At 34.8% G+C, this 6,754-nt stretch overlaps 1 long non-coding RNA gene across 1 annotated transcript; it reads left to right on the top strand.

Moving 5' to 3' along the window:
• Positions 1–5,269: 5,269 nt before the first annotated feature.
• On the top strand, positions 5,270–6,296 carry LOC116126623. The gene is made up of 3 exons (XR_004127508.1): positions 5,270–5,417; positions 5,495–5,730; positions 5,819–6,296. It is a non-coding gene; the product is annotated as an uncharacterized LOC116126623 (long non-coding RNA).
• The last annotated feature ends 458 nt before the right edge of the window (positions 6,297–6,754 follow it).

Genomic DNA, 6,754 nt, shown 5'->3' with positions numbered 1-6,754 from the left:
CATGCGATGTGGCAGTGAGAGTTTGGTAGTTGTATTGTTAAAGCTAGAGGTCCAAGCCAATTTTAGTGCTTTGATTCTCGCTATTTCTCTTTTGCTTGCTTTCTAATTTCAACAGTGAACTTGCTTTAGTTCATTTTGGCGATCTTGTAGTTTTTTCTTTGTGCGGAATTATTAAATGCTATAATGTTTTCACGTCATTGCCTTCCCCTTTGACTTGGAATCATGAAAATTGCTAAGAGGTCAAATTGTTAATGGCGGGTTTTAAATGATATATATTATAACATGCTATTTCACCTTTTCTATTGTCTTGGAATCGACAATTGCTAAGAATTCATAGTGTTATGACAGGGTTCAGCTCTACTGGTCCAGCTTTAACTCCGGTACAAGTGTTGGTTGCAATACATGAAATGTTCCTGAGAGAGATGGCCTTGCACTGAAAAAGCATGTCTCTTGTCATTCTGAACTTAATGGTCTTGGAACTTTACACTTTGGTTGCTGTGATGGTGATCTATAAACTACACATTCAGATCATACTTATTCTTTCCATCACTTTGGTCCGTAACTGTTTTTATCCTTTTCACCTAATGGATTGATTTTGTAATATGATGTGCTAAGGCCGGAGAAAGCTTGTCCTAATTGTACACAGAGAAATATTCAAACTGGAATGCGGTTCCCTAGGTTGGGCTTGGTAGAGTAATTAGTAGAATTTTGGGGTTTGCCGATTGAAGCCAACCTATTTCAACCATCGTTGCTTAGTCCAAGCTAAGGCTGGATTGGTGTCGCTTTAGATTGTTTAAGTTCTGATTAAATAATAATGTCATTATGTTTGCTATGTTTGAGGAAAACACTAATTGTGTGCTTTTGGATCTATGTTAATCTTTTACTGTTTTTGAGGAAAGAAATATACACAGATGCAGAGACGATGAGAGTAGAGGAGAATGGGCAATGTACGTATCAAACTTTTTTTAGTTATAGATGTGTTTCATTGCTCTTTTTTAGGTATAGAGTTTTCATGATGCCAAGGCGTTAATGAGGGAAAAAAATATGTATTAAACTTTTGTTGAATGATATACTACTATTGTGAATTTCGTTTTTAATTAGTATGATTCAAAGATTGTTGAATGTGTTAATTTATTTATGAATTGTGATAATTGTTGTTGGCTTAGGAATATTATGAAGAATTTCATTGTATTATTTTATTATTTAATTGGTAATAAATTACAAAATAAAAATATTTAAAAAAATATATTACAAAAAAATCCTTGACATTTTTAAGACTAAAAGTGGAAAATTATTATTATAAAAATGATTATTATTATTATCTTAAATTAAATTAATTAATTAATTAATTTTTTTTTGGTTAAATATCGACAGTTCGAAGAATGTTAATGATTGGTTAAAATTTGGTTAAATCCTTAACGGGTAATAATGTCAGAGATCTATTAAGAAATTATTGACAGTTTAAGAACGATTACCATCCTTTTTGAAATTGGCTTCAACGACGGTGAAGAATTGTTAAGAACCTCTTCTTGACAGATATACCAGTTAAGAAAGGGGGTTTTTTTAGTAGTGTGAGAATTCATGCATATTTGGTCATTATTCTAATAGTTTTTAGATAATATTTTGGAAAAAATTAAATATGGGTGGGTATACGTGTAAGATTTGGAAATTAACAAAAATATCCCCTATGTTTGTTATTTACTAAACACCCCATATAAAATGTTGAAAGTTAACAAAAATACCCCCAACCCACCCATTAAATATGGACAGCCGGCCACCACCGGAGGATGGTGGTGGAGTATTTTTGCAATTTCTAAAAAAATATTTGGGGGTGTTTAGTTAAATTAACAAAATTAAGAGGTTTAAAAGAAATTGAAAAAATAGAATAATATTTGGGAATAATGACATTTTACTGTTTAACTTTTGGAAATAATAATAATAGTATTCCCAAAAGCGAAACAAACGAAGCCATCTTTTTTTTGTTGAGAATAGATATAACTATGAAATGGTAGCATTTAAATAACAAGAATGTATTATATAATTTAAACATTCTGGAATTTCATGAACTCTCTCTCTTTTTTTTGCTAAAGCTAGAAAGAAACTGTATTTTTTTTTTTTTAAGTCAGATGATTTGGTATTTCTCGTTAATAGCATTTGTTTGTTGCATCCTTATGCATCGAAATAGCTCTCTACGCTTAATTTGACACGAATGTTCTACAATGCATTGTGATATAGTAATTTGTGTAAAAGATGCCATAGAGTCAAAGCTAAATTCAAAATACCGTGTGCAAGTCAAGGCAAAACCGCAAAGGATGACAAGTCTAATTTGGCCATGACTTTCAAAATACCATTTCGATACAGTAATCAAAATTCAAAATACAGTTCTGTATCTACATTGTCCACCCATCTAACAGTTTATGACCCACCTAGTTAGAATTTGAAGACGTGGCAAGCAGATAAGAAGGAAATCAATGGTATTATCAATGAGTAATCAATAAATTTTAAACCAAAATCTTGAGGGAAACTAGCAACATTAAGTGAAGCCCAGTAGCTCACCTCCCACATTGCGCAAGCAAAATCACAGTCAAATAGAACTCTTACATGCATTTCATCAAACATGTTTTATACATAAATCAATCCATCAACATAACAAATCAAGAATCCAATTAAAACACCAAGCCAACCCCTACTACTACTACTCACACACTAGAACAAACACAAGCAATCCACTCCACCAACATACAAGATTCAAAGAGAGTTAAAAAGAGAAGAGATGAAGTGTGAACCTTGAGGCTTGAAGTCTTGGAAAAGAGAGTTAAAAAGAGAAGGGAAGAAGAGATCAAGACTCAAAAGAGAAGAAAAGAGATCAAGATTCAATGATACGGCTGTTTTTTGTTTGATTTCATTTGATAATTGATATTTGATAGTTGAAGAAGAGACGAAGAGAAGACCAAACAAGAGGAGATTTCGTTTAATCTGACAAAAACCCCCCTAAAACGGCGTTGTTTTCCCTATCAAATAATGAATTTTTGTCCACAAAAATATGATCTTATAGTTCGTGAATAATTCGACTGGGACATATAATTCACAAATTATATGGCTGCCCAAATAAAATACGTGAATTCACTTTTTATACGCGAATTTACTAATTAGGTATATAAACACACAATCAATATTCTGAAAACCGGACCGGACAATGACCCGTTCAAGGGTCCGGTTTCCTATTGGATAGGTCGGTTGGGCCGTAATTTATAAAATTACCTTTTAGTCCTTGAAGGTTTGAAATTCATAAAAAACACCCATACAACACTCCCTTAAGATTTGAAATCTATCTAAAACACCCCTATTGCTCAAAGATTTTGGTGAGTGGTGGCGGCAGCAACGATCGACGACCAATCGAAGCTGGAATCTTCGGGCTTTTGATGTGTAGGTGCCGACGACTCTGATGGTGGTGCCAAGGAGTTCCATTGGCATCGGAAATTGTCGGAATCAACAAAAGAAGTCTGACGGTCGCGTGAAGTTTAGGTGCACGACGAGCGATGATGGCTGGACGACGGCCACTGAAAATGGCAGGTTTTTGTAGTGGAGATGCCGTCAAGTCTAATAGTGGTGATTTCTCTCTCGATCGGTGTCAGAATCCGGCGGGATTCAACTGTGATTAGACGGCAATTCGGCACTATTCCGGCAGTCCAACCGCGGTCCAATCCTGTTTAAATGCAATTAACAGTTTTTGAAGTATTCTGGACTGGAAATGCCGCAGGTCACCGGTCGAACCGGTCCGACCGGATGGTCCAGTCTGGTTTTCAGAACATTGCACACAATCAAAACATCTTCATTCTTGATCTTGCATAAAGAGCATGCTCAAGAGGGCGTTTGGTGAAACCGTTCTCTTGAAAATACCCATCAATATGGCTATTCCATGCCCGAAGTGCTTGTTTCAATCTATAAAGAGCTTTGTTCAACTTCAAGACTTTGTCTTCTTGCTCTTTCCCTTCATAGCCCAACGATTGTTTACTGTAAACTTCTTCTTCGAGTACTCCATTCAAAAAACTAGACTTTACATCCATATGATGAATCTTCAACTTATTTTGAGCTGCCAAAGAAATGATTACTCCTATGGTTTCTAAGTGAGCAATGAGAACACATACCTTATCATAGGCAATGCCAACTCTTTGACAATATCCTTTTGGTACGAGCGTCGCCTTGTATCTTTTGATCTCTCCTTTCGCATTCTTCTTTGTTTTGTAAACCCACTTAACTCTTATCGCCTTGTATCTTTTAGGAGATGAATATGTTCCCACATGTCATTATTCACAATTGCTTTGATTTCTTCGTCCATTGCATCTCTCTACTTCTTGACTTGCACTACTTCTTGGAAATTCATAGGTTGGCAATCGACAAAGAGACAAAACAAAGAGTTCCCAACACCTAAGGGGGTTTATTTGTTTTCGGCAAACCTCGACAATATTTAATACTAATCCCTTAAAACAAATAGTAAATACAAGTGAAGTGACCATAAACCTTNCCTTTTTTTTTTTTTTTTTTCATGAAGGCAAAGGTTTAGGGTTATAAAATATTAAAATATACAATAAAATAAAATAAACAACAGTTTGTTTCATTATTTTGGATAAGATTTTTGATATTTTTAGAGTTGGGTGAGAATAACGAGGTAAGATTTAAAAATTAATAAAACAGCCCTCTAGATTTGCTAATTTACTGAACACCCCAATATATAAAATTTTTATAAAATGACAAAACTATCCCCACCCACAATTGCCAGATTCAAGCCACCATCGTCGGAATCTGGCATTACGGTGCACGAATGGTCGGATCTAGCCGTTCGTGTGCTGATATGACATTTTCTGGCCAGACCCACTACGGATTTGATTGGAAAAGGTTAGATCTACGACTATTTTTGGCTGTCGATAATCAAATCTGGCCATCAGCGACGACCAAAGATGGCTGTCGTTGACAACCAGCTACAACCAAAGATTAACAGCCAGATCTTTGATAGTAGATCTAGCATTTTTCCGTACATTATCGGTCAGATCCAGCTCATAGTGTGTCATTATACCAGATTCTGGCTATCTTTTGATGGTGGTGGTCAAAATCTGATAAATGTAGATAGGTAGGAGTGTTTTTGTTAATTTTTAAATTTTTTTAAAGGTATTTAATTAAATTAATAAACTTAAGAGATTTAAAAATAATTGAATAAAATATAATAGTATTTTGATAATGATCAAACAGTTATTCTGGGGATAGGAATACATGTCAAATATGGAAACAAACGGACTTCCCCTAAAAACCAATTATCTACTGCCCAAAATTCTCCCGCCCAAAAACCAAATTTTTTTCCACTGAATCGCAGAATCTCTCTACAACGCTGATTCATTCTAAATCCAACTTCACGGCTCAAGGTGATTATTGTTGTCAATAATATTTTCAATTTAGGGTTTTAACTTTTAATTCTTTCTTTTCAACTTCATCACTCAAGGTGCTCTCTACAACGCTGATTGTTGTCAAACACTGATTTTGGTGGGAGAAAAGCTTTGGTTTCGTGGAGCTGTTGCATTTTTGTTACTTTTTGGATTTTATGTTGGAGAGAAGTAGAAGAATTTCTTAAAATGCTATTTAAGATGAGGATGATTTCTGTTCCCTTTGTTATTCAGAAACATGCTGATTTTGCAACCACGGGAATGTTATTGGCGAAGCGCTGTATTCATGCTACAGGTTTTTGTTGTATTTCTTCACCATTTTTTATGGGTGAGCATTCTATATTTGTTTGGTTCTTATTATTCTATTGTAATGTATTTTCAAGGATCTTGCTACTCCAATCAGCGAGACTACTACGAAGTTCTTGGTGTTCCTAAAAATGCGAGCCAGGATGAGATAAAAAAGGCGTTTCATGCCATGAGTATTTGAGCACTTAATATGCTTTTAAGTTAGGGAATTACATTTTAATCATAAGAAATCCCTTACTGTAGTGTAAAACATCTTCTGATGGATTGTTCTTTCTTTTCTGGCATCTTGCAATCACTGGTAGCTGTTCTTTATGGGGTCAGTGGCTTAATTTTTCCTTAGCTCTTTAAAATAGGTGGCTTTAGTGTTTGGGTGAAAACTATGTGGGCTATTTTTACTTTTAGGAATAGTTTTGCTTGTGGAATCCTTAATGGAACTTGGAAAGGCACACCGGAGATGCATCTAATTTTACTAGTACTATGAATCTAGGGGTATTTGAGGTTGGCAGCGTTGCCAGATATTTTTCTACCACTTATGCCATTGGGAAATCATGTCTGCACTTGGTTAAGTGATTATCCATCATCTAACAGACCTTTTTTTTTATGGCTATTGTCTAAGATGTTGGCATCCACAAAATTGTGCAGCTTGCCAGAAGTATCATCCAGATGCAAATAGAGAATACCTTTTGCAAAGAGTGAATTTCAAGAGATAAGAGTGCTTATGGGTTGTAGCTTTTGGATTGATTGTAAGTCCAATATAATAATAATAATTATTTTATTTTGATGTGTGATATAGTCGATAGTTGTGTTTTCTCTGTCCATTAGCATAATGATTGTTAATTTCTGTCTTCCTACTAAAAATATAACTGATCTTGTTCTGACATGGTCCAACTAGCTCCAATTCTCTTATGATGATTTGCTCATTTGGATATATGCAGATTCGCAAGATTCTAGAGAGGGCTCAGTATGACATGGTAACTACTCTTTTTCTTCTTTCTCCCTCTTCTTTTTTTCAT

The sequence above is a fragment of the Pistacia vera genome, unplaced genomic scaffold (genome assembly GCF_008641045.1).
Source record: "Pistacia vera cultivar Batoury unplaced genomic scaffold, PisVer_v2 Contig181, whole genome shotgun sequence".
Lineage (NCBI taxonomy): Eukaryota > Viridiplantae > Streptophyta > Magnoliopsida > Sapindales > Anacardiaceae > Pistacia > Pistacia vera.
Note: the sequence above shows the minus strand (reverse complement) of the source record. Positions and strands in the feature narration are given on the sequence as shown.